The sequence below is a fragment of the Rhipicephalus sanguineus genome, chromosome 1, assembly GCF_013339695.2.
Source record: "Rhipicephalus sanguineus isolate Rsan-2018 chromosome 1, BIME_Rsan_1.4, whole genome shotgun sequence".
Lineage (NCBI taxonomy): Eukaryota > Metazoa > Arthropoda > Arachnida > Ixodida > Ixodidae > Rhipicephalus > Rhipicephalus sanguineus.
Genome location: NC_051176.1, coordinates 338,943,446 through 338,969,865, shown reverse-complemented (window position 1 = coordinate 338,969,865; position 26,420 = coordinate 338,943,446). Strand labels below are relative to the sequence as shown.

The following is a 26,420-nucleotide window of genomic DNA, read 5'->3' as shown; positions in this document are numbered from 1 at the left end:
ATGTACACAAAAGTTGGTACGCCGTAACATGACTGTATGACGAACGTAAATGACAATTCATAACATGAAAATCATGACACGCATGTCACGTACAGCATGATTTACATGCCACGCTCATGGTGCGCTGGCGGCCGTTTCGCTAGCTTGATATACACCAAAATTGGTACGTGACTGTGTGACGAGCATAAATAACACGAGTTAACATGAAAATCATGACACACATGTCATGTACAGCATAACTTAGGTGCCACGTTCATGGGGCGCTGGCGGCCGTTTCGCTGGCTTGATCTACCCCGAAATTGGTATTGCGTGACGTGACTGTGTGACGAACATAAATAACACACGAGATAACATGAAAGTCATGACACGCATGTCATGTACAGCATGACTTACGTGGCACGCTCATGATGCGCTGGCGGCCGTTCGCTAGCTTTATATACACCAAAATTGGTATCTTGCGACATGACTGTGTAACGAACATAAATAACACGAGTTTAAAATTAAAATCATGACACGCATGTCATGTACAGCATGACTTACGTGCCACGTTCATGGGGCGCTGGCAGCCGTTCGCTAGCTTGATCTACTCCGAAATTGGTATTGCGCGACGTGACTGTGTGACGAACATAAATAACACGAGTTAACACGAAAATCATGACACGCATGTCATGTACAGCATGACTTACGTGCCACGCTCATGGTGCGCTGGCGGCCGTTTCGCTGGCTTGATCTACCCCGAAATTAGTATTGCGTGACGTGACTGTGCGACGAACATAAATAACACACGAGATAACATGAAAATCATGACACGCATGTCATGTACAGCACGACTTACGTGCCAAGTTCATGGGGCGCTGGCGGTCGTTTCGCTAGCCTGATCTACCCCGAAATTGGTATTGCGCGACATGACTGTGTGACGAACATAAATAACACGAGTTAACACGAAAATCATGACACGCATGTCATGTACAGCATGACACGTGCTAGGCTCATGGTGCGTTGGCGGCCGTTTCGCTAGCTTGATCTATCCCGAAGTTGGTACTACGCGACGTTACTGTGTGACGAACATAAATAATAGGAGTTAACATGAAAACCATGACACGCATTTTGCTAAACGACATACAAGACGATGTATGCAGCTCTTTGCTGGCTGCTTCGCATTACATCGATTCTCACAATGCGTGGGATCTGCCGGCTTTTTTTTCCTTGGTATCCTAACTTCGCAAATATTTCTTGCTTTGATTGATCACACTTATCTTTCTCCGTTTTGGATTAGTGTATAACGTCTACAAGTATATCTGGGCGTTTTTTTATGTTGGAGTACCGCGAATAAACGCACTGAAAGAGAGCTCGTAAAGCACCGCTCCTCGATCCGTCGATAGCTCAGTTGGTAGAGCGGTGGACTGTAGAAGTGCTATTGTGGCAACGGCTATCCATAGGTCGCTGGTTCGAATCCGGCTCGACGGATTTTATTTCCTTGGTATCCTAGCTTCGCTAATATTTCTTGGTATGATTGATCACACTTATCTTTCTCCTAGTTAACTACAAAAGAAGCCACAAAAAGTCGAAAATCGGAAAACAGCAGAGCGGCAGAAAACAGAGACAGTATTGAGACAGAGACAATAGATAGTATTGGGGGGAGTGAATGTATTTTAGATGTCATTGGTAACATTATTTCAGCATTGCAAGCATGCTGCTCACATTTTTGTTTCGCGCATGAAGTTCCCCAGGAAAATTCTATTAGGGTTCCTAGACCTCACTCTCACGTTTCATCCTCATGGTCACGTGTGTTGGAAGTATAGTCCAAGGACTAAAAAGAATCTTTTGCCTTATGATTCCTCCCACTCCAAGCTGGTCAAAAGAGGTATCGCCAATCTATGTCTGACAAATGCGGTTACTAAGAGTTGCATTCATAATATGCAAGAGAGCATGGCTGAGCAGCAAAATAGACTTCTGTCGGCTGGCTACCCGAAGTCGTTAATAACCTCTGTTGCCGAATATGGGTTTCAACGCCTCAATGTAAAACACAGGAGTGATGGTGGTTTTGGAGAACACAGAAGCGAAGGAGGTGATCGAGAAAAGAGGGCCCTTGTGGTCATGCCGTATATACATGGCATTTCTCATGGACTGAAAAAGGTTGCGGCCAGGAGCGATGTAAAACTGGTCTGTTCTGCACCGTGCAAACTCGCGGGTCTTTGTAAGAAGGTTGTGCAGCGTGGCACGATGAGCAGTATTTGTGACATAAAACATGTCAAAAAATACTGTGCGTGTAACACATGTGTAGTGTATTGCATCCCTTTAAGTTGTGACAAGTTTTACGTTGGACAGTCGGGTCGATGTGTCAATGTTAGGTTGAGGGAGCATGAAAATCTTCTACCCACGGGCACCGGTGGTAACTTGCCGCTGCACTGCAAGTTGTGTGGTTGTTCGCCTCCGTTTGCTAAGGTGACAATTTTAGGTAAGGCTAAGACGCAGCGAGAACGGGAGATTATTGAGGCATTCCATATTTGGAAACTTGGTCCAGACAAATGCGTTAGTGCGGCTTCCGTTTATCTTACAAGGAAAGAATTTTTGTTTCTAGCACAGAGGTGATCTGCTTAGATTAGCTGTGTGTGCTTTTTGGGGTGTTTGGTTTTTGTTTGTCATCTGCGCATGCGTCGTACGGTCAGGGGGGAAGGTTTTTTCCGAAATAAACGCCAGTTGTTAGTGCCACGTCTCTGCGCTCTGTCTCTGTTTTCTGCCGCTCTGCTGTTTTCCGATTTTCGACGTTTTGTCGCTTCTTTTGTAGTTAACTAAGTATGTACCAACTTGCCCAACAAGCAACTCTCCTGAACGTATCTTTCTCCGTTTTGGATTAGTGTATAACGTCTACAAGTATATCTCGGCGTTTTTTCATGTTGGAGTACCGCGAATAAACGCACTGAAAGAGAGCTCGTAAAGCACCGCTCCTCGATCCGTCGATAGCTCAGTTGGTAGAGCGGTGGACTGTAGAAGTGCTATTGTGGCAACGGTTATCCATAGGTCGCTGGTTCGAATCCGGCTCGACGGGATTTTTTTTTCCTTGGTATCCGAACTTCGCTAATATTTCTTGGTATGATTGATCACACTTATCTTTCTCCGTTTTGGAATAATGTATGACTCAGCAGAACCGCTTTTTTCGAATTGCGCGAAAATGGGATTTTGATGAGGTCCTTCAAAATAACTATTGTAGCTGTGAGTCTCGAAATTTTTCTTGGCATACTACAAGTAATGTGTCTCTACCAAATTCTAATCTTGAGATTCCCATATTTCACGAAAGAAAATCGCAAATGCGGCACATTGCTCAATAGTGCTCTTGTTACAGATTTTTTTGCTTCGCGTCTACAATACACATAATTTCCAAATTTTCCCAGAATGTTTCCACACATTGGTTTAACAAATGTGAAAAATGTGATTGCCGAGAATGATGTCAAAAACAAACGAAAAATTCATAAGTGAAGGCATGTCTCTAAAAATGGAATACTTTGAAATGCTATTAAGAAAAAAAAAGCCATCTTCGATTTTCTTTAAATTCCCCAGAATTAAAGCGCAGTGCGTGCTCTATTATAATCTGTAAAAACACGTTGCATTATTTTTGTGAGGTCGTAGTTACAAAGCCGCCAACGCGTCCAAAGTGACGTTCACGCGCAACCACTTAAATGAGCGAGCATGTAGCTATAGTTGCCAATGTCAAGATTTTTAGCTGTTATGTATATTCTCTCGTGCTCACGAAACATTAAATTGACAGAAAAAAGATGAAGAGTTGCTTTAAAGTGCAAATTTGTACATATGCGTATTTGTACTCGTCGTAGTATTGTCCCTGGCGAAAGCAATTAGCATGGAAAGTTCGACTAGATGCACTCTGGGGTCGGGTTTTCGCATGCAACAGTTTATTCAGCCCCAATGCTCACAGGACGCGAGAGAGGCATTGAAGGAAGACTGGATCCGCGCAGAAAGTGTGCTGGAGACGGCGCCCATGATTTCCACCTTCTAGCGCCTGGTTAGGGTGGCTAGCCTGGTGTAGGACGTCCGGAAATGACGTTTCCACTTCACCGCCATCTTCAAAAGAGAAATTTCTTTTGGGTAAATGACTATGTTTAGCTCCTGAGCAGCATTTCATCAGGAAAAATATTTTTGAGAGACACAGACGCATATTTACATTTTACGCCGATCTGTTTGAAGAGGCTGATGCAGTTTCCAAGACGGAGAGTTTCTTCTGGCGTAAAGCTCACGATCAAGGCATCATCCAAATCTTTTATACTCCGAAAGTACCGCTTATAGCTAATCTTTATTCTTGTGCTTGTTCAGATAGTCCTAAACGCTTGCTTTGAGCTGTGCAAATGAGCCATGAATCTCAGGGGAGTGCAAGTACCGCATGAATACTCACATAGGCTGCTCAGTAGAGGACTGCCTGGCAGTCGACGACACGACTGACGGACGCGATAGCTGTTGCGCTGTAGCCATTTCAACCTTTCTGAAGTGTACTGAGCTGTTTACTCTTATTTATTTATTTTTTATCCTTTTTTGTATTTTTCAGCGTGCTGGGCCTGCAAAAGCACAGCCTGTACAGCCGCACTTTCTAGGCTGTAAATATGTCCTCTCGTGTTCACGAAACGACAAATTAAAATACGACGACAATAAAACGCATTTCTTAGCGAACCAACGGCACGTTCACCCGCTTCTATCTATCTATCTATCTATCTATCTATCTATCTATCTATCTATCTATCTATCTATCTATCTATCTATCTATCTATCTATCTATCTATCTATCTATCTATCTATCTATCTACGTCTTGGCGCTCTCGTGATCGTCTCTTCAACTTGTGCCTTGATCGGTCTGGAAGTCGTAGGAGACATTTAAACGGCACCATTACAGGCATTTTTATTATCTTACAATCGTTTAGTTAAAGGATCAAAGGGAAAGGTAGTTTCTTTTTATCCGGTAATTTGCATTGTGTAGGTTATGGGCAAAGCCACACCGATAGGCAGCAGAACTCTGCAAGATAACCAGATCGAGCACGGTGGCTTTTCCGTAGAACTTAAACTCGGCGCGCCCTTGTAGATTTGACACCATGGGCAGTCACACACACACATACGGGAACTTTCGCACACGTTAGTGCCTTTTCTCGTGATTATACCAGGCTAGTGAAAGAAACCCACGTGACTGGTATGGCAAATTGACCCGCCATCTATGGAGTGGGATCAGAGTTAAAATCTGCGTTCCGTCTCTTTTCTCCCAACTCTCTTCAACCCCCTCTCTGGCGGGATCAACTCCCTCTCCTCCGGGAGGCGCGCTTTCCGCCGCCTTGCTGGCGCCGCCGCGCCGACTTTGAAATCCGTTGGAAAGTTTCGTGTCTGGCGTTGGTAAGGCGCGCGTTAGCCGTCGTCGCTCGTCCGTTTGACGGTGCGCGCTCGCTGTGTGCTTGTGCGACGCGATGTTTTACGACTCGGGATGTTTGTGCATAGTGCTTTGTTGCTCGAATACTTCCAGAACAAGTCCCGGAATATATGTGCCGGCCCCCAAAAGAACAACAGGTGAGCGTGCCCTTTGAGTTGCGGCTTTCATTGTGTCAGTTTGAATTCACGTCCATACCGAGTAGCTGTTCTCTGCAGTGGGGCTACAGTTATTGTTTTCAAAAATGACTGATTCGAAAAGGGCACGATGCTGCGTTTAAATCGTTATACGAACAAGCAGCGGTACATGAAGCCCATGCGACGTAACTATATAGTTACAGGCTTACAACTATCACAGAACCGCGTGCTTGAATATGTGCTTTGCATTTATCTCCGGTTAATTACTCGCCATCGCCTATAACCTCGTTTCTAAGGCTGTAGGTAAATGTATAAAAACTTGTGCTGCTCTGGCACGAACAATCGACGGCGCTCTTTATCTGATTGGAACTTGTCCCTTTTCTTCAGGGCGGAAGCGTTTTTAAAGTACTCCGGAACGCCACACAGCTGATTGGTGCGCCCAGAGAAAAGCTGAAGAATTGCAGAATCGGCGCATTTCAAGAAGAGATGCCATGAATCCTCCGATATCATCTGTTCATTTTCTTCGCGTTTATCATCACTAGTTTTATGAAAATCAACGTTTTTGGAAATGTAGTCAATAAAGTGCGGCCAATATTAGTTGTGGTATATGTGGAGTTCGTTTTCACATCTTTAAAATGATCTTTACATGATTATTCTATTTTTAGGTATTCAACTGCTTTCATTGTTTTTGCATTGCAGTGAAGTTCAATTTTGTTAGTTATGATAATTTTGTGCAATATCGTGCGCATATATCACAAGCTCTTCTGCACTTTTGTCAGTATAAAATTGTTTTTTATTATGTGCCCTAATGTTATGCTGTTTTTTATTCCACTGTTCTTTAAGTTCTTAACTTTGCCGATACCTTTCGTGTTGTTTAGTGGTCATGAACACGTCTATGTGAATCTCCTGTTCATCACTTCTGTTAATCTCCTGAACCTCTGTCGCACCACATTTGATGAAAATGTTGATTTTCGGAAACGAGGACAATAAAACGAGACCAAAGATATTTTGTGTTGTGAGTGCAATTCATTCTTTTGCGTTCTGGCACATGCTGCACGACTGCAGTGTGTTCAGAATGCTTGATTGCAAATTGCGTACATTCAAACGCGCAACGAACGCGCGGCGCAGCACGCGCAAGCGGATGCAAAAAAAAAAAAAACGCCGGCGCAGCACGCGCGAGCGGGTTCATGAAAAAAAGTGGGGGAGGAGGCTGCGCAGCACGCGCACGCAAACAAAACAAAAAGAATAAAACACGGCGCTTGCGAGAGAGCTAGGAGAGGAGGTGCGAGGCGCGGCTGGTGTTGCCATGACGACGCATACCGTGTGCGCCGCCATTCTGCAGTTTGAGCTTCTGAATCCCAGCCGCCAGGATAGTAACTGAAGGGACGTTTGGCGCTGCCAGCGCTGACGTCATGAATTAAGACGTCCTATGGGAGGTATACGGAGTAACCTCCCCCTGATTATACGAGTTCGGGGCAGCTCTCCGGTTCCCCATCGCAGAGCATGTGCAGCTCTGAGTTGTCAAAAAGAAGAAAGAAAACAAACTATTTTTCATCAACGGTACGTCTCCCATGCTAAACGAAATAGTACCACAGTGAGCTGCAAAAGAGTACTCTACATTATCGCCATTATGCGACCACGCTATCGCCAGAAGGCTGTGGAAGAAAAGTGGAACCTAAGTTACGTCATCTACGAGGGCGTGTACTCACATGGTAGTTCGGGAAGCGGGCGTTCGAATACCGAGCGTCGGCAGGTGATTGACTATGCTCCATCTCACAAGCTGTTGTCAGCACTGTGGAAGGTACGGCCGCCCTCAGCCAATCATAATAGAACGCACTACACAATTTTGTTCCTATGTGCCCGTCGCCCCCATGAATTTGGAAGGGGGCTTCATCTGTGCGGAAAAAATTGGGGGACCCTTAAGCTTCGCCTTTAAGAGTTGAACGCGATAGCGAAATCCGGCCCCTAGTGCGCACTTCAACCACTAAGTGCATACTTATTAATTTGTATTGTTACACACACACGCGCGCGCGCGCGAATGGTACAAGTTTTTTATCTAAAGCACGAGTCGCATGGCCTCCAAGATATGCGCCGCGCGTCCGCCATCTCGGAGGCCATAAAGGGTTGAGACATATTTCTCACAATGCCTCGCAGATGGCAGCACATTACCTAGCGTTTGCTGTTTTCTTGATCAACGCCTCCTCTATAAACTGGCGTTGGATTGAAATGTTTTCCGCTAGATGGACATAGTTGTCCATCTTTAGAGCTGTTTGAAAGTTCGTGTGTGTTTTTAGCGGCGATGGGTGCACTATTCCGGCCTTTTTCGACGTAGTTTGATGGCCTCGCCTATGCACCTACAAATCGCCGAATGGGCTCGTTTTCGTCGTGACACCTGCCGAACAAAATGCGTTAAGGAGACTCCTTCCACTACATGGCATTTATGTAGTTATTTTTTCCGAAGCAGCTGCAAGTTACATGGTGGCTTTGTGGTAGGACACTTGCTTGCCACGCGAACGGCCCGGGTTCGTTCCTCAGTGGAACCGAAGACTTTTGTTGCTTGTTTTATTTGCTTCTGTCTCGATTTTTCGCTCACGGACGATTTTTCGCTCACAACCAACGGTGCCGACGCCGACACCGGAATTTCTGCGACACGAGCTCTCTAACGCTATCGCGTTAAAATGTGTACTATAGTGTTTAGCTTTTTTTATTGGTGCTTGGTGTCTTTTTTACCTCTTGTTTGTGTATGAACGGGCGAACGTTCGATCCAAAGGACTATCTCCTTATCACCACCTGTTCCCATTGGTGTTCTTTTTTATTAATGTTTCTGCTACGCCGATAAACAAATATTGAGCTCAGTGTGGTCATTGCCCAAGCTAGCTAGGTCGAATAGAGGCCGGGGCAGCCGTATGGTGGTGGAGGCTGAATGAATGAATGAATCAATAGATCAATCGGCAAATCCGTTAATCAAAAAGTTTATTTTCCATCATATTAGTTCGGTCTTCGGTGCTTCTTATTCTCATTTCCGCTACTCGCATGGTGCAGTTCTGAATGATCCCGACTTGTACGCACACGTCTAATGAATCCTGTTAGCCCTTTATAGAAGTTCACGTTTCATTGTATTCATCAGAACTTGTATCAACACTCATTTTTTTTTGTTCTCCAGGATGATTACAGTAACGCAACCATGTCGACAACGTCACCGTGTCACAATAATCAGATCTTCCTGATTGAGAATGTGCTCCACATAGCTCTTCCGCTTCTCAGAAGTCTGTTACATGTTGTCTGAGGCTTCACGTCTTGGAGCTTAAACATGTTTTTTGGCGTCGCCAAGAAAGCCCTTGACGTCGCCCTGTCGACAGTCCGGACCGAGGCCCTGCGCGCGCATATTGGATACTGCCGCCGGTGTCGCCACTCCACACCCGACTATGCGTGTGTTCATTATTGCCCCCTTTTGGTTGTCGTTGGCGAAACAAAAATTTGGCCTGCCCTGGCGTCGCAACTGCGCTATTTGGCGCGGGTACCGGCGGCGACACTGCGCAATGTGCGTTGTTAGAACGAAATCGCTGCTTTTCTCCTCATTTATTTCGAAAAAACGCTTCTTTATATCTGGATTGCTGCTAGCTAGTTTTCTTAATTCTGGTTGATAGCAACATTCAACCCTATGGGTACCTGCGGGGCCATGAACATTTCTTTGTTAGGGCGGGAACATCGTAAAATCGGGTGTCGTTAGATAGACTTTTAAGCGAAATGCTGAGAAGACTCGAGGGGTACTCGAGCCAAAGAGGCAATCGTCGTTGCAAGGCGCTGGTTAAAATCCTGCTCGACGGAATTCTTAACGGCGGATCTGTTTAAGCTGGCCGTAAAAACTATGGCGTCCGCAGAAACCACAGGTGAGTAGGCGCCACAGGAATTGGGCAAGCCCCACTGCCGCGTACAGCAGGTGCGAGCGTTAAACGAAAGCTGTGCTCGGCTAAGTGGAGCACGTGAATCACGTAAAAGAGAGAGAGAGAGAAAGAGAGAGAACGAAAGAAAGAGAAAATAAAGAGAGAGAAAAAGAAATAGAGAAAAAGAGAGAGCAAGAAAGTGACAGAAAGAAGGAGAAAAATAGAGAGAAATAAAGGGAATAAACACATAAAAAGATAAAAAGACAGAGAACGACAGATGAAGAGAAAGAGTAAGAAAGGAACAGACACGAAAAAGAGATATAAAAACGCAGCGCAAGACAGAACGAAACAAATAAATGAAGCGAAATAAAGAAAAAGAGAGAAAGAAGGGGAAGATAGGTAAGTAAATTTGGAAGAGCGAGGCTGAGAAAGAAATAGATAGAGGGAGAAAGGAAGAAATAGAAAGAAAGAAATGGAAACCAACAGGAAAAAAAAAGCAGGTACAAAAACAGAGAGAAAGAGAAAGAAAGAGAAAAATGAAGAGGAACAAGAGACCATCCAGCTACGCTCTTCCTTCAGGCTACGTGCTAGAGCGCGTTCCGAGGGACCTTAGTAAAGTTTTTCCCATCCATCCACCCACCAGCCACAGCATCAACAAAAGGGCATATAATGCATTACAGACGCGTAGGGCGTACTTCGCTTCTCCGCAGAATGATGAATAGTGGGTACTTCCGTACTTCGCCAAATTATGATGATTTATGGTGTGGTGGGTACCTTGAAACTGTACTTGTAGTAGACCCCCGAGAGAGTTTACAACGGGCTCTAGAAAGGCCGCTCCTCCATCTTACGCTGTGTCTGCTGCGTGCTCCGCGCAAGCCAGACGTTTTTTAACATTCTAGTATACGTTACCTTAGGATCTATGGCCTTAGATGGGATACGAATGGCGCACGCAGGGTGCACTACAAGGATTGTGAAAAACAAGAAGTTAGCGAGAATATTCAAGTCTTATCGAGCGTAAAATAAGGATGTCGTGCGTCGGCATTCCTTTTTGCTGTCTATTTAGAGTCTCTTTTGTAAAAATGTGCTTGGAAATGATCGAGTGCGAGGGTTTCGCTTGATGACCGCGGAGGTCAAAGTGCTAAGTTACGCGAATGGCGCTGCTGTGTTCAGCCACAGCCAAGAGAGTGTTATTGTATTATTAAGCGATGCGAAGTCCTTCTGCGAGTGTACATATGGGGAAGTACTATTGGAGTAAGCCTGTAGGAACATAAACTGGCACAGAAATATGGCACAGAAACTGGCGCAGCCCGCCCTCAATATAAGAAAACATTATGTGGAAGGTCACACCTAACAAGTACGCAGCTGCATCGTTCCAGTACTACAGGGAGCAACATAATATTGGAGACAAGAAATGGAACAGCTAAGCGTCAAGACTGAAAATTGAAGCGGGCGAGATTTTTTCATTTTTACGCGGTCAACAGCCAGCAAAAGATTTCTTATCTCGCGTGTGTGGTAGGCTCTACGAGTGCTATTTATGTCACGCGTTGCTGTGCAGTAGCTACACAGAGTGTTGGCAGTGATTGTCTTGGCTTCGGCATAGGAGAGGGCAAGTCACACAAATGTGTTCCTTCTTACGCAGAGTGCGGCTAGATCTTATGCATCTGTCTCTTAGGCACATAGTGGCCTGTTTTGTCTTTTTACGAGATCAAGGTGATTGTTTCTTGAGAATGGTGATAGATGCGCGATTGTCCAATCTTCTGCCTCAATTCATTGTTTCCAGAGTGAAGAGGGGTACGAGACGCCCTATAGGGTGTCTGGTTCTCCATTCAACGCTTGAGAGCTGTACGACAGCAGTGCCGAAGTGGTCCATCACATGGCCTTTTTCATATTAGCGGCGAAGCTCCTTAGGGTGTGGGTCGTTCCCTCCTCTATAGTAGTATTGTGTGTGTGTGTGCGTGTGCGTGTGTGTGTGTGTGTGTGTGTGGATTTCGCGGGAGCTGCTTGGTGACCATCGAGTCTATGACAATTTATAACTCCCATTTTAAATTTCCTTTTAGTTACTGTGGCACTGTTACAGAGGAGCTGAAGATCAGTGCATTGTTTGTTTAATTAAGACCTTTTATAATGTAGCATCAGCTGCTTCAGTCATGAGATTAATTAAAACCATCGTCACCATGTAGTGCATACATTGTTTCATTTATAACTGCAGTGGATATCCTTCTCTGGTGGTGTCAATAGTATTGGGATGTCATCTCGTCTAGCTTTAGAAGTAAATTCATATTACAAGCAAATAAAATAGAATGCGTAGCAAGAATGTATGAAATAAAATTGCTGCTCCAGTGATATTTGGAGGTCAGTGGATCTCGATGAAATTTGCTAAGTACATTCCCCAACACACTTCTGTCAGTTACTATGTGAAACAGCAGGTTTCAAAGATGCACAAAATCTTTGAACATGAGTTCTATTCATTACCTCTCACCCCCCACTCGGCTTCTCACAATTATTGGCTGCATTGTGTATGACTCGCACACATGTACCTGCAAAACTAGAATGAATACCCGGCTATAGAGGAGGCAAATTCATGGAATGCGACGTACACGAGGTACTGTTTGGTGCTACACGCTGCTGTCACTAGTATTTGTTTTGTGTGCATGGCGAGGTGACGAATGGCAAGTGTTGCATGTTTGGCTGCATGTACTTCAGCCATACGTGCAGTTTGGGCTGATGTCGATTGCATTGAGCTGTGGTACGGCCGAGCACAACCAGCGAGCTCGACCACAAGTGTAAACCGAATAAAACAGCTTCTATTGTTCGTGATAAGACAGTAGGCATACAAACACGGACAGAAGAGAGATGTCGGGACAACACAAGCGCCTGCTGACTATTTTTCATCATGAATCTCTATCAACTGGCTCAGCTTTCTGACATTCTAAGCTCTATAATTTATTGCTCAGTTTCGAGCGTATGGATTTAGAGTCTGAAATTATAACGCAGCAACGCACAAAAGCTTCCGCGGCATTGTATTAGCCGCTAACCCATGCCTGCGCATTTAAAAGATCCATGAGGGTGGCCCATACATAGAGCCTCCCATGCCCGAGCGAGGCAGTTGGTCACGTGAAGATGTGACAGGCAGCTGATATACCAAGACGCAAATAGCCAGGGATTGCTGCGAGAAGGCCAAGCAATAAAGTTACGAGGAGACGATCGGTGTCATCTGTCGTATGGGCCATGAAATAACGCAATCAATTTGCGTAGTGTTCCTTTGGGAGAATGTACAGCGACTATAGTAAACCATCATCGCTTCTAGCGCCACCTGGTTTGACGAGCGCTTTGGGATGACGTGTCCATTCGTCAACAAAGAAAACTAGACGTGACTACGTCGCTTGGATGTTTTAACGCGATGGCATGCCCGGAATGAAAAATTAGAATGAAATCTCCGCTTGTCTCCTCGTTTATTACGGTAAACGATTTGTTAAATCTTGATTGGTGATAGCTAGTTTTCTTAGTTCGGATTTATGGCAACATTCGACTATGGACCTTTTCACAGACCCTGGCGTCGCCCAGGGTCTGTGATCATGTGTCCTTTTGTATTATTTTACCATTTTATTGTGTGTGTGTGTGTGTGTGTGTGTGTGTGTGCGTGCGTGCGTGTGAACTTTGCAAGAGCTATTTGATGACTATAACTATCATTTAAAAACCCTGGGTGCCGCCATAATCCTCTCTGCACTGTGCTAAATAGGCGTGACCCCCCAATACTGCACTGCCGAGGCTGTGACGACAGCTTTTGTGCTCCAGTTCTCCAGCGCAGCATGGCGGTGTATGGAAATTTTTTTCAGATCGGGAACATTGTACAATCGGGTGCCGTTAGACAAATGCGGAGAAGATTCGAGGAGTACTTGAGCCAAAGCGGCATTCTCCCTAAGAGGTCGCCGCAGACAAGCGGCCAGCTCCAAACCCATGAAATTTCTTTTAATAAAGTTGTATCCTCCTCTTTGTAAAGCGCTGGTTCAAATCCGGCTTGACGGAGTTTTTTTTCCTCCATTATGCTAATTTCTCTAATATTTCTGGATATGATTGGTTCGCCTTATCTTTCTCGATTTTGGAGCAGTGTATAAGGTCTACAAGTAATCATCGGCGTTTCATTATATACGGGGATTGAGAACAAACGCACTGAAAGAGATCTCCTTAAGAACCGCTGCTCATTCCGTCCGTAGCTCAGTTGTGGACTGTAGAAGTGCTATTGTGGCTACGGTTATCCATAAGTCGCTGGTTCGAATCCGGCTGGACGGATTTTTTAAATGCGACCTTCTGCGACTTTGAGCGTATCTATCTATCTATCTATCTATCTATCTATCTATCTATCTATCTATCTATCTATCTATCTATCTATCTATCTATCTATCTATCTATCTATCTATCTATCTATCTATCTATCTAGCCGCCTACGACTTTGTGCTCTCCTGGTCGCTTGGTTAATCGAATGTACACAAAAGTTGGTACGCCGTAACATGACTGTATGACGAACGTAAATGACAATTCATAACATGAAAATCATGACACGCATGTCACGTACAGCATGATTTACATGCCACGCTCATGGTGCGCTGGCGGCCGTTTCGCTAGCTTGATATACACCAAAATTGGTACGTGACTGTGTGACGAGCATAAATAACACGAGTTAACATGAAAATCATGACACACATGTCATGTACAGCATAACTTAGGTGCCACGTTCATGGGGCGCTGGCGGCCGTTTCGCTGGCTTGATCTACCCCGAAATTGGTATTGCGTGACGTGACTGTGTGACGAACATAAATAACACACGAGATAACATGAAAGTCATGACACGCATGTCATGTACAGCATGACTTACGTGGCACGCTCATGATGCGCTGGCGGCCGTTTCGCTAGCTTTATATACACCAAAATTGGTATCTTGCGACATGACTGTGTAACGAACATAAATAACACGAGTTTAAAATTAAAATCATGACACGCATGTCATGTACAGCATGACTTACGTGCCACGTTCATGGGGCGCTGGCAGCCGTTTCGCTAGCTTGATCTACTCCGAAATTGGTATTGCGCGACGTGACTGTGTGACGAACATAAATAACACACGAGATAACATGAAAATCATGACACGCATGTCATGTACAGCACGACTTACGTGCCAAGTTCATGGGGCGCTGGCGGTCGTTTCGCTAGCCTGATCTACCCCGAAATTGGTATTGCGCGACATGACTGTGTGACGAACATAAATAACACGAGTTAACACGAAAATCATGACACGCATGTCATGTACAGCATGACACGTGCTAGGCTCATGGTGCGTTGGCGGCCGTTTCGCTAGCTTGATCTATCCCGAAGTTGGTACTACGCGACGTTACTGTGTGACGAACATAAATAATAGGAGTTAACATGAAAACCATGACACGCATTTTGCTAAACGACATACAAGACGATGTATGCAGCTCTTTGCTGGCTGCTTCGCATTACATCGATTCTCACAATGCGTGGGATCTGCCGGCCTTTTTTTCCTTGGTATCCTAACTTCGCAAATATTTCTTGCTTTGATTGATCACACTTATCTTTCTCCGTTTTGGATTAGTGTATAACGTCTACAAGTATATCTCGGCGTTTTTTTATGTTGGAGTACCGCGAATAAACGCACTGAAAGAGAGCTCGTAAAGCACCGCTCCTCGATCCGTCGATAGCTCAGTTGGTAGAGCGGTGGACTGTAGAAGTGCTATTGTGGCAACGGTTATCCATAGGTGGCTGGTTCGAGTCCGGCTCGACGGATTTTTTTTCCCTTGGTATCCTAACTTCGCTCATATTTCTTGGTATGATCGATCGCACTTATCTTTCTCCGTTTTGGATTAGTGCATGACTCAGCAGAACCGCTTTTTTCGAATTGCGCGAAAATGGGATTTTGATGAGGTCCTTCAAAATAACTATTCTAGCTGTGAGTCTCGATATTTTTCTTGGCATAATACAAGTAATGTGTCTCTACCAAATTCTAATCTTGCGATTCCCATATTTCACGAAAGAAAATCGCAAATGCGGCACATTGCTCAATAGTGCTCTTGTTTCAGTTTTTTTTGCTTCGCGTCTATAATACACATAATTTCCAAATTTTCCCAGAATGTTTCCACACATAGGTTTAACAAATGTGAAAAATGTGATTGCCGAGAATGATGTCAAAAACAAAGGAAAAATTCATAAGTGAAGGCATGTCTCTAAAAATGAAATACTTTGAAATGCTATTAAGAAAAAAAGCCGTCTTCGATTTTCTTTAAATTCCCCAGAATTAAAGCGCAGTGCGTGCTCTATTATAATCTGTAAAAACAGGTTGCATTATTTTTGTGAGGTCGTAGTTACAAAGCCGCCAACGCGTCAAAAGTGACGTTCACGCGCAACCACTTAAATGAGCGAGCATGTAGCTGTAGTTGCCATTGTCATGATTTTTAGGTGTTATGTATACTCTCTCGTGCTCACGAAACATCAAACTGACAGAAAAAAAGATGAAGAGTTGCTTTGAAGTGCAAATTTGTACATATGCGTGTTTGTACTAGTCGTAGTATTGTCCCTGGCGAAAGAAATTATCATGGAAAGTTCGACTAGATGCACTGTGGGGTCGGGTTTTCGCATGCAACAGTTTATTCAGCCCCAATGCTCACAGGACGCGAGAGAGGCATTGAAGGAAGACTGTGTCCGCGCAGAAAGTGTCCTGGAGACGGCACCCAGAATCTCCGCCTTCTAGCGCCTGGTGTAGGACGTCCGGAAATGACGTTTCCCTTCACCGCCATCTTCAGAAGAGAAATTTCTGTTGGGTAAATGACTATGTTTAGCTCCTGAGCAGCATTTGATCAGGAACAATATTTTTGAGAGACACAGACGCAAATTTACATTTTACGCCGATCTGTTTGAAGAGGCTGATGCAGTTTCCAAGACGGAGAGTTTCTTCTGGCGTAAAGCTCACGATCAAGGCATTATCCAAATCTTTTATACACCCGAAAGTTCCGCTTATAGCTAATCTTTATTCTTGTGCTTGTTCAGATAGCCCTAAACGCTTGCTTTGAGCTGTGCTACTGAGCCATGAATCTCAGGGGAGTGCAAGTGGCGCATGAATACTCACATAGGCTGCTCAGTAGAGGACTGCCTGGCAGTCGACGACACGACTGACGGACGTGATAGCTGTTGCGCTGTAGCGATTTCAACCTTTCTGAAGTGTACTGAGATGTTTATTTTTATTTATTTACTCTTTTATAATTTTTTTTTGTATTTTTCAGCGTGCTGGGCCTGCAAAAGCACAGCCTGTACAGCCGCACTTTCTAGGCTGTAAATATGTCCCCTCGTGTTCGCGAAACGACAAATTAAAATACAACGACAATAAAAAGCATTTCTTAGCGAACCAACGGCACGTTCACCCGCTTATATCTATCTATCTATCTATCTATCTATCTATCTATCTATCTATCTATCTATCTATCTATCTATCTATCTATCTATCTATCTATCTATCTATCTATCTATCTATCTATCTATCTATCTATCTATCTATCTATCTATCTATCTATCTATCTATCTATCTATCTATCTATCTATCTATCTATCTATCTATCTATCTATCTATCTATCTATCTATCTACGTCTTGGCGCTCTCGTGATCGTCTCTTCAACTTGTGCCTGTGATCGGTCTGGAAGTCGTAGGAGACATTTAAACGGCACCATTACAGGCATTTTTATTATCTTACAATCGTTTAGTTAAAGGATCAAAGGGAAAGGTAGTTTCTTTTTATCCGGTAATTTGCATTGTGTAGGTTATGAGCAAAGCCATACCGATAGGCAGCAGAACTGTGCAAGATAACCAGGTCGAGCACGGTGGCTTTTCTGTAGAACTTAAACTCGGCGCGCCCTTGTAGATTTGACATCATGGGCAGTCACACACACAGATATGAGGTCTTTCGCACACGTTAGTGCCTTTTCTCGTCATTATGAGAGTTCGGGGCAGCTCTCCCGTTCCCCATCGTAGAGCATATGCCGCTCTAAATTGTCAAAAAGAAGAAAGAAAACGAACTTTTTTTCATGAACGGTACGTCTCCCATGCTAAACGAAATAGTACTACAGTGAGCTAAAAAAGAGTACTCTTCACTATCTCCATTGTGCGACCACGCTATCGCCAGAAGGCTGTGGAAGAAAAGTGGGAACATAAGTTACGTCATCTTCGAGGGCGTGTACTCACATGGTAGTTCGGAAAGCGGGCGTTCGAATACCGAGCGTCGGCAGGTGATTGACTATGCTCCATCTCACAAGCTGTTGTCAGCACTGTGGAAGGTACGGCCGCCCTCAGCCAATCATAATAGAACGCACTACACAATTTTGTTCCTATGTGCCCGTCGCCCCCGTGAATTTGGAAGGGGGCTTCATCTGTGCGGAAAAATGTGTACTATATGTGTTTAGCTTTTTTTATTGGTGCTTGGTGTCTTTTTTACCTCTTGTTTGTGTATGAACGGGCGAACGTTCGATCCAAAGGACTATCTCCTTATCACCACCTGTTCCCATTGGTGTTCCTTTTTATTAATGTTTCTGCTACGCCGATAAACAAATATTGAGCTCAGTGTGGTCATTGCCCAAGCTAGCTAGGTCGAATAGAGGCCGGGGCAGCCGTATGGTGGTGGAGGCTGAATGAATGAATCAATAGATCAATCGGCAAATCCGTTAATCAAAAAGTTTATTTTCCATCATATTAGTTCGGTCTTCGGTGCTTCTTATTCTCATTTCCGCTACTCGCATGGTGCAGTTCTGAATGATCCCGACTTGTACGCACACGTCTTATGAGTCCTGTTAGCCCTTTATAGAAGTTCACGTTTGATTGTATTCATCAGAACTTGTATCAACACTCATTTTTTTTGTTCTCCAGGATGATTAGAGGAGCGCAACCATGTCGACAACGTCGCCGTGTCACAATAATCAGATCTTCCTGATTGAGAATGTGCTCCACATAGCTCTTCCGCTTCTCAGAAGTCTGTTACATGTTGTCTGAGGCTTCACGTCTTGGAGCTTAAACATGTTTTTTGGCGTCGCCAAGAAAGCCCTTGACGTCGCCTTGTCGACAGTCCGGATCGAGATCCTGCGCGCGCAGATTGGATAGTGTCGCCGGTGTCGCCACTCCACACCCGACTATGCGTGTGGTCGGCGTTGCCCCCTTTTGGTCGTCGTTGGCGAAACAAAAATTTGGCCTGCCCTGGCGTCGCAACTGCGCTATTTGGCGCGGGTACCGGCGGCGACACTGCGCAATGTGCGTTGTTAGAATGAAATCGCTGCTTTTCTCCTCATTTATTTCGAAAAAACGCTTCTTTATATCTGGATTGCTGCTAGCTAGTTTTCTTAATTCGGGTTGATAGCAACATTCAACCCTATGGGTACCTGCGGGGGCATGAAGATTTCTTTGTTAGGGCGGGAACATCGTAAAATCGGGTGTCGTTAGATAGACTTTTAAGCGAAATGCTGAGAAGACTCGAGGGGTACTCGAGCCAAAGAGGCAATCGTCGTTGTAAGGCGCTGGTTAAAATCCTGCTCGACGGATATCTTAACGGCGGATTTGTTTAAGCTGGCCGTAAAAACTATGGCGTCCGCAGAAACCACAGGTGAGTAGGCTTCACAGGAATTGGGCAAGCCCCACTGCCGCGTACAGCAGGTGCGAGCGTTAAACGAAAATTGTGCTCGGCTAAGTGGAGCACGTGAATCACGTAAAAGAGAGAGAGAGAGAAAGAGAGAGAACGAAAGAAATAGAAAATGAAGAGAGAGAAAAAGAAATAGAGAAAAGGAGAGAGCAAGAAAGCGACAGAAAGAAGGAGAAAAATAGAGAGAAATAAAGGGAATAAACACATAAAAAGATAAAAAGACAGAGAACGACAGATGAAGAGAAAGAGAAAGAAAGGAACAGACACGAAAAAGAGATATAAAAACGCAGCGCAAGACAGAACGAAACAAATAAATGAAGCGAAATAAAGAAAAAGAGAGAAAGAAAGGGAAGAAAGGTAAATAAAGTTGGAAGAGCGAGGCTGAGAAAGAAATAGATAGAGGCATAAAGGAGGAAATAGAAAGAAAGGAATGGAAACCAACAGGAAAAAAAAAGCAGGTACAAAAACAGAGAGAAAGAGAAAGAAAGAGAAAAATGAAGAGGAACAAGAGACCATCCAGCTACGCTCTTCCTTCAGGCTACGTGCTAGAGCGCGTTCCGAGGGACCTTAGTAAAGTTTTTCCCATCCATCCATCCACCAGCCACAGCATCAACAAAAGTGCATATAATGCATTACAGACGCGTAGGGCGTACTTCGCTTCTCCGCAGAATGATGAATAGTGGGTACTTCCGTACATCGCCAAATTATGATGATTTATGGTGTGGTGGGTACCTTGAAACTGTACTTGTAGTAGACCCCCCGAGAGAGTTTACAACGGGCTCTAGAAAGGCCGCTCCTCCATCTTACGCTGTGTCTGCTGCGTGCTCCGCGCAAACCAGACGTTTTTTAACATTCTAGTATACGTTACCTTAGGATCTATGGCCTTAGATGGGATACGAATGGCGTACACAGGATGCACTACAAGGATTGTGAAAAACAAGAAGTTAGCGAGAATATTCAAGTCTTATCGAGCGTAAAATAAGGATGTCGTGCGTCGGCATTACTTTTTAACACGAAAGTGTTTTATGCCGGGGTCCACCAAGTACATCCGTCACGGATATGACGTTGATAAAATGGACGCCAACGAGTGAGAAAGAAAAAAAACCAAGAAAAAGTTAGCCCCCGCTGGGAATCGAACCCACGACGTTGCGGCCACGACGGCAGCGCCCGACGTGCTACCGACTAAGCTAACTCGGAAGATGGTAGACAGGGCGCGAACGCGCCTTATATATTTCACACATTCTCTTTCGCGGCGGGCGGAGCGGGACGGTGCCGCCGTCTGTGAGATGTGAAAAGCAGCAATGCTTCACGATCGACACTTACTAGCGCTTATTCCGAGATTGCATGCGATATCGGAGGTCATGGTTAAAGCGTCTCGATGCCAGAGAGCTAGACTGGCTGCGCTGGCGTCGCCTAGGCACGCTTGACGCAGTTACGTTCTTTGCATTTGGCTTCGTGTTAGCGTGCATCGGCTCATCGGAGTAGTGCAGCTTCTACGTGCACCAACGGGATTTCTCCGCCGCCGACTGCTTCAATTGCGAGAGCACCGACTAACAAAACTGCTGCAATATGCGTCGCAGAAAGGGCGCGATTTCGACGGGCGAATGTCGTGCCTTGGTGGAGCGAGAGCAGCGCCTGCGAGACAGAGGCCAGCGGGACGCACGCGTTTGCGGCTCAGGCTACGAACCTCTACCTCCCGTGTTGCTAAAGCGCAGTGTGCGTTATGCATGCATGAGCACAGGCGTCGGCTACCCATTACTAGAAAGCGCACGCCGTGCCGTTTCTCTCCTTAATTGACGGCGCTTTGAAGAAGTGCATACCGGGTACCAGTGTTGATTATGAGCTTGTTGATATCATCCTTATGCGGGATTCACGATTCGCTGTGTCCAATTATATGTTCACACCGTCAGCTACCACAACGGTTTAATCACGATCATGGGCGTTAGTCGTCGCGATAGAGACATGCTGTCAACATGGGTGCATCCACGTCAAACGGTGCTATAGCTGCCAAACACGAATGGACATTGCACAAGCTCTCATATATCACTACACAATAAGCACTACTTCTGTGAAGACACGTTTCACTTTCGTGTTATACCGATTCCTATGTCGGAGGGATCAGCCATGTTTTTGCTGTCTACTTAGAGTCTCTTTTGTAAAAATTTGCTTGGAAATGATCGAGTGCGAGGGTTTCGCTTGATGACCGCGGAGGTCAAAGTGCTAAGTTACGCGAATGGCGCTGCTGTGTTCTGCCACAGCCAAGAGAGTGTTATTGTATTAAAGACGATAGTCTTTCTTGGGGAACTTAAACGCAGAAATTTTGGTCTGTCTTTCTGTCTGTCTGTCTTTCTGTTTGTCGGCACGTCCCTCGATTCAGCCACTCGGCCAAAGTTGAACCACTTGCCCAAGGGCCAGCCGTCTTGAACTGGTACGGCTGTTCATACTTGTGAGCGTTGTCGATCAAAAAGTAAATATCATGCATATCTGAGGCGCAACATCACTAGGTAAGTATTAGGTGACGTGTTCCTTTAATAGAAAATGCATACATACGTAATTTTAAGGACCCTAGTTTCTTAAGCTGCGCTGAAAATGCATAAGAATGGAAGCTTGAGCGAGTTGGTATGCGTTCATCTTTGTTGAAACAGCGCTCACTAGACGACGACGAAGTAAAAGAAGGCACAGGACAGGCGCTGCCTGTCCTGTGCCTTCTTTTACTTCGTCGTCGTCTAGTGAGCGCTGTTTCAACAAAGCTGAAAATGCGACTGCGCTGAAATTTGCCTTCCTCCGTGCCCGTCGCACGAGCTCATTCTTGTGTTTCGGTTTCGGTTCTGTATTGCACTGTACGAATGCCATGGGTTGGTATTGAAAAACTTTAGTTTTGAGAAGGCCAAGAAGGTGAAAAAAAATATTTAAAAATGAAACAGCAGCGTTGTGGGCGGCCTTCAGGCTGCCGGTTGTGGGCGCCGCTCTGGCGTTCCTGTTTTACCCAGGCGACGTGTAAATAAAAGAGTGTGTGGAGAGTACTGGTTGAGTGCGGACGTTTCTCTGCAAAGGTCTTCGCCTGCTGCTGCGCCGGGACTACCAGCACGCAACACAGCACTCATGTTTCCCCACGTATTGCCAGATGGCGTCCATATCTCACACAGCGCCTCTTCTATCGTCTTTACACGACATTTGCAGCGAAGCACGCAGATACGCGGCCAATGTTTTAAGCGATGCGAAGTCCTTCTGCGAGTGTACATATGGGGAAGTACTATTGGAGTAAGCCTGTAGGAGCATAAACTGGCACAGAAATATGGCACAGAAACTGGCGCAGCACGCCCTCAATATAGGAAAACATTATGTGGAAGGTCACACCTAACAAGTACCCAGGTGCATCGTTCCAGTACTACAGGGAGCAACATAATATTGGAGACAAGAAATGGAACAGCTAAGCGTCAAGACTGAAAATTGAAGCGGGTGAGATTTTTTCATTTTTACGCGGTCAACAGCCAGCAACAGAGAGAGAGATAAAAGCGAAGGAAAGGCAGGGAGGTTAACCAGGTTGCACCCGGTTTGCTACCCTACACGGGGGAAGGGGGAAGGGGAGAAAAAAGAATAGAGAGAGCAAGGAGGAAAGAGGGAACAAGCAATACGCGCACAGTGTTCACCGCACACACACAGATAGTCACAACCGAGAAATATTTGACATCGCTTCCTCTGCGGTTGTCTAGAAGTAGGCGTTAAAAAAGGTTTGCAAGGACTGGCTCCATGGAATCCAGAACTTGCAGAGCACATCGAGCTGACGGAGTTGTCATTCCGTTGAGGAGAGTGCGCATCGGGGTCATGAGAGACCTCAACACAGCGAGGACTTGTAGGTTCTTGTCGTGTCAGTCATCCGTGGACGATGATGTACATTGCGGGCCATTCTGCATCGGCTATTTATGACTGCGCAGTGGTGGCAGTGAGGGCCACGCGACATCCGCCGCCGCTTTCAAAGCCTCTGCGTCTTTCCGGCGCTCCGATTGTGATGCAGTGGGCGGTGGTGGTGGCGGCATTGGTGGTAGCTGTCACACACGCGAGAGCCAGCAACAGATTTCTTATCTCGCGTGTGTGGTAGGCTCTACGAGTGCTATTTATGTCACGCGTTGCTGTGCAGTAGCTGCACAGAGTGTTGGCAGTGATTGTCTTGGCGTCGGCATGGGAGAGGGCAAGTCACACAAATGTGTTCCTTCTTACGCAGAGTGCGGCTAGGTCTTATGCATCTGTCTCTTAGGCACATAGTGGCCTGTTTTGTATTTTTACGAGATCAAGGTGATTGTTCTTGAGAATGGTGATAGATGCGCGATTGTCCAATCTTCTGCCTGAATTCATTGTTTCCAGAGTGAAGGGGGGTACGAGACGCCCTATAGGGTGTCTGGTTCTCCATTTCAACGCTTCCACAGTTATCACAGCAGGGACTAGTGGTGCGCCCTATGCGGTACAAATAACTGTTCGTGTATGCCACGTTCAGTCGAAGACGATGATACAGTGTCTCAAGTTGGCGAGGAAGTGTTGGGTAAATTTTCTCTCTCACTTCTGGGTCAATGCAACGCAGACAGTTATAGCATAGAGACAGCATAGAGACAGTAGAGCACATATTACTGGACTGCTCCGCGTACCGCGATGACAGAACATTGTTTGAGAGACAAATGGACATGATTTGTCACGATCAATTAACGTTGCCCAACATATTAAGCCCAGTGCCCGGCCCTTCTAAACAGCGACGGGTTTCACAGTCCCTGTTTAATTACTTGTCAAACATTGGCCTAGTAGGAAAGCTTTAATGATTGCATGATTATTTCATACAGCAAAGGCTTCACTTACCTTACACACTCGTTGTAAATATTTCTATCAGGTTCATTTGCGCATTTCATTTTTTTATATTCTTTCTTTTTATTATTATTTCCTTCCCTCTCTTCTTTAGTCTGTCAATCCCCTTCCCCATCCCTACACAGAGTAGCATGCCAGCGGTTATATACTAACGCCGGCAAAAATCTCTGTTTTTCTAATAAAGAGTCTCTCTCTCTCTCTCATTTCAACGCTTGAGAGCTGTACGACAGCAGTGCCGAAGTGGTCCATCACATGGCCTTTTTCATATTAGCGGCGAAGCTCCTTAGGGTGTGGGTCGTTCCCTCCTCTCTAGTAGTATTGTGTGTGTGTGTGCGTGTGTGTGTGTGTGCGTGTGTGGATTTCGCGGGAGCTGCTTGGTGACCATCGAGGCTATGACAATTTATAACTCCCATTTTAAATATCCTTTTAGTTACTGTGGCATTGTTACAGAGGAGCTGAAGATCAGTGCATTGTTTGTTTAATTAAGACCTTTTATAATGTAGCATCAGCTGCTTCAGTCATGAGATTAATTAAAACCATCGTCACCATGTAGTGCATACATTGTTTCATTTATAACTGCAGTGGATATCCTTCTCTGGTGGTGTCAATAGTATTGGGATGTCATCTCGTCTAGCTTTAGAAGTAAATTCATATTACAAGCAAATAAAATAGAATGCGTAGCAAGAATGTATAAAATAAAATTGCAGCTCCAGTGATATTTGGAGGTCAGTGGATCTCGATGAAATTTGCTAAGCACATTCCCCTACACACTTGTGTCAGTTATTATGTGAAACAGCAGGTTTGAAAGATGCACAAAGTCTTTGAACATGAATTCTCTTCATTACCTCACACCCCCCACTCGGCTTCTCACAATTATTGGCTACATTGTGTATGACTCGCACACATGTACCTGCAAAACTAGAATGAATACCCGGCTATAGAGGAGGCAAATTCACGGAATGCGACGTACACGAGATACTGTTTGGTGCTACACGCTGCTGTCACTAGTATTTGTTTTGTGTGCATGGCGAGGTGACGAATGGCAAGTGTTGCATGTTTGGCTGCATGTACTTCAGCCATACGTGCAGTTTGGGCTGATGTCGATTGCATTGAGCTGTGGTACGGCCTAGCACAACCAGCGAGCTCGACCACAAGTGTAAACCGAATAAAACAGCTTCTATTGTTCGTGATAAGACAGTAGGCATACAAACACGGACAGAAGAGGGATGTCGGGACAACACAAGCGCCTGCTGACTATTTTTCATCATGAATCTCTACCAACTGGCTCAGCTTTCTGACATTCTAAGCTCTATAATTTATTGCTCAGTTTCGAGCGTATGGATTTAGAGTCTGAAATTATAACGCACCAACGCACAAAAGCTTCCGCGGCATTGTATTAGCCGCTAACCCATGCCTGCGCATTTAAAAGATCCATGAGGGTGGCCCATACATAGAGCCTCCCATGTCCGAGCGAGGCAGTCGGTCACGTGAAGATGTGACAAGGCAGCTGATATACCAAGACGCAAATAGCCAGGGATTGCTGCGAGAAGGCCAAGCAATAAAGTTACGAGGAGACGATCGGTGTCATCTGTCGTATGGGCCATGAAATAAGGCAATCAATTTGCGTAGTGTTCCTTTGGGAGAATGTACAGCGACTATAAACCATCATCGCTTGTAGCACCACGTGGTTTAGACGTGCGCTTTGGAATGACGTACGTGTCCATTCGTCAACAAAGAAAACTAGACGTGACTACGTCGCTTGGATGTTTTAACGCGATGGCATGCCCGGAATGAAAAATTAGAATGAAATCTCCGCTTTTCTCCTCGTTTATTACGGTAAACGATTTCTTAAATCTTGATTGGTGATAGCTAGTTTTCTTAGTTCGGATTGATGGCAACATTCAACTATGGACCTTTTCACAGACCCTGGCGCCGCCCAGGGTCTGTGATCGTGTGCCCTTTTGTATTATTTTGCCATTTTATTGTGTGTGTGTGTGTGTGTGTGTGTGTGTGTGTGTGTGTGTGTGTGTGTGTGTGTGTGTGTGTGCGCGTGCGTGCGTGTGAACTTTGCAAGAGCTATTTGATGACAATAACTCTCATTTAAAAACCCTGGGTGCCGCCATAATCCTCTCTGCACTGTGCTAAATAGGCGTGACCCCCCAATACTGCACTGCCGAGGCTGTGACGACAGCTTTTGTGCTCCCGTTCTCCAGCGCAGCATGGCGGCGTATGGAAATTTTTGTCAGATCGGGAACTTTGTAAAATCGGGTGCCGTTAGATAAATGCGGAGAAGATTCGAGGAGTACTTGAGCCAAAGCGGCATTCTTCTTAAGAGGTCGCCGCAGACAAGTGGCCAGCTCCAAACCCATGAAATTTCTTTTAATAAAGTTGTATCCTCCTCTTTGTAGAGCGCTGGTTCGAATCCGGCTTGACGGAGTTTTTTTTC

At 45.2% G+C, this 26,420-nt stretch overlaps 1 protein-coding gene and 3 non-coding genes across 4 annotated transcripts in view; all 4 read left to right on the top strand.

The window, feature by feature from the left end:
* Positions 1 to 26,420, top strand: part of LOC119379596 (5-phosphohydroxy-L-lysine phospho-lyase) — a gene marked incomplete at its 3' end in the record, with an annotated part of 210,944 nt that overhangs the window by 53,238 nt on the left and 131,286 nt on the right.
* On the top strand, positions 1,373 to 1,467 carry Trnay-gua (transfer RNA tyrosine (anticodon GUA)). The gene is made up of 2 exons: positions 1,373 to 1,409; positions 1,432 to 1,467. It is a non-coding gene; the product is annotated as a tRNA-Tyr (tRNA).
* Trnay-gua (transfer RNA tyrosine (anticodon GUA)) lies at positions 2,955 to 3,049 on the top strand. The gene is made up of 2 exons: positions 2,955 to 2,991; positions 3,014 to 3,049. It is a non-coding gene; the product is annotated as a tRNA-Tyr (tRNA).
* Positions 15,145 to 15,239, top strand: Trnay-gua (transfer RNA tyrosine (anticodon GUA)). Its single transcript has 2 exons — positions 15,145 to 15,181; positions 15,204 to 15,239. It is a non-coding gene; the product is annotated as a tRNA-Tyr (tRNA).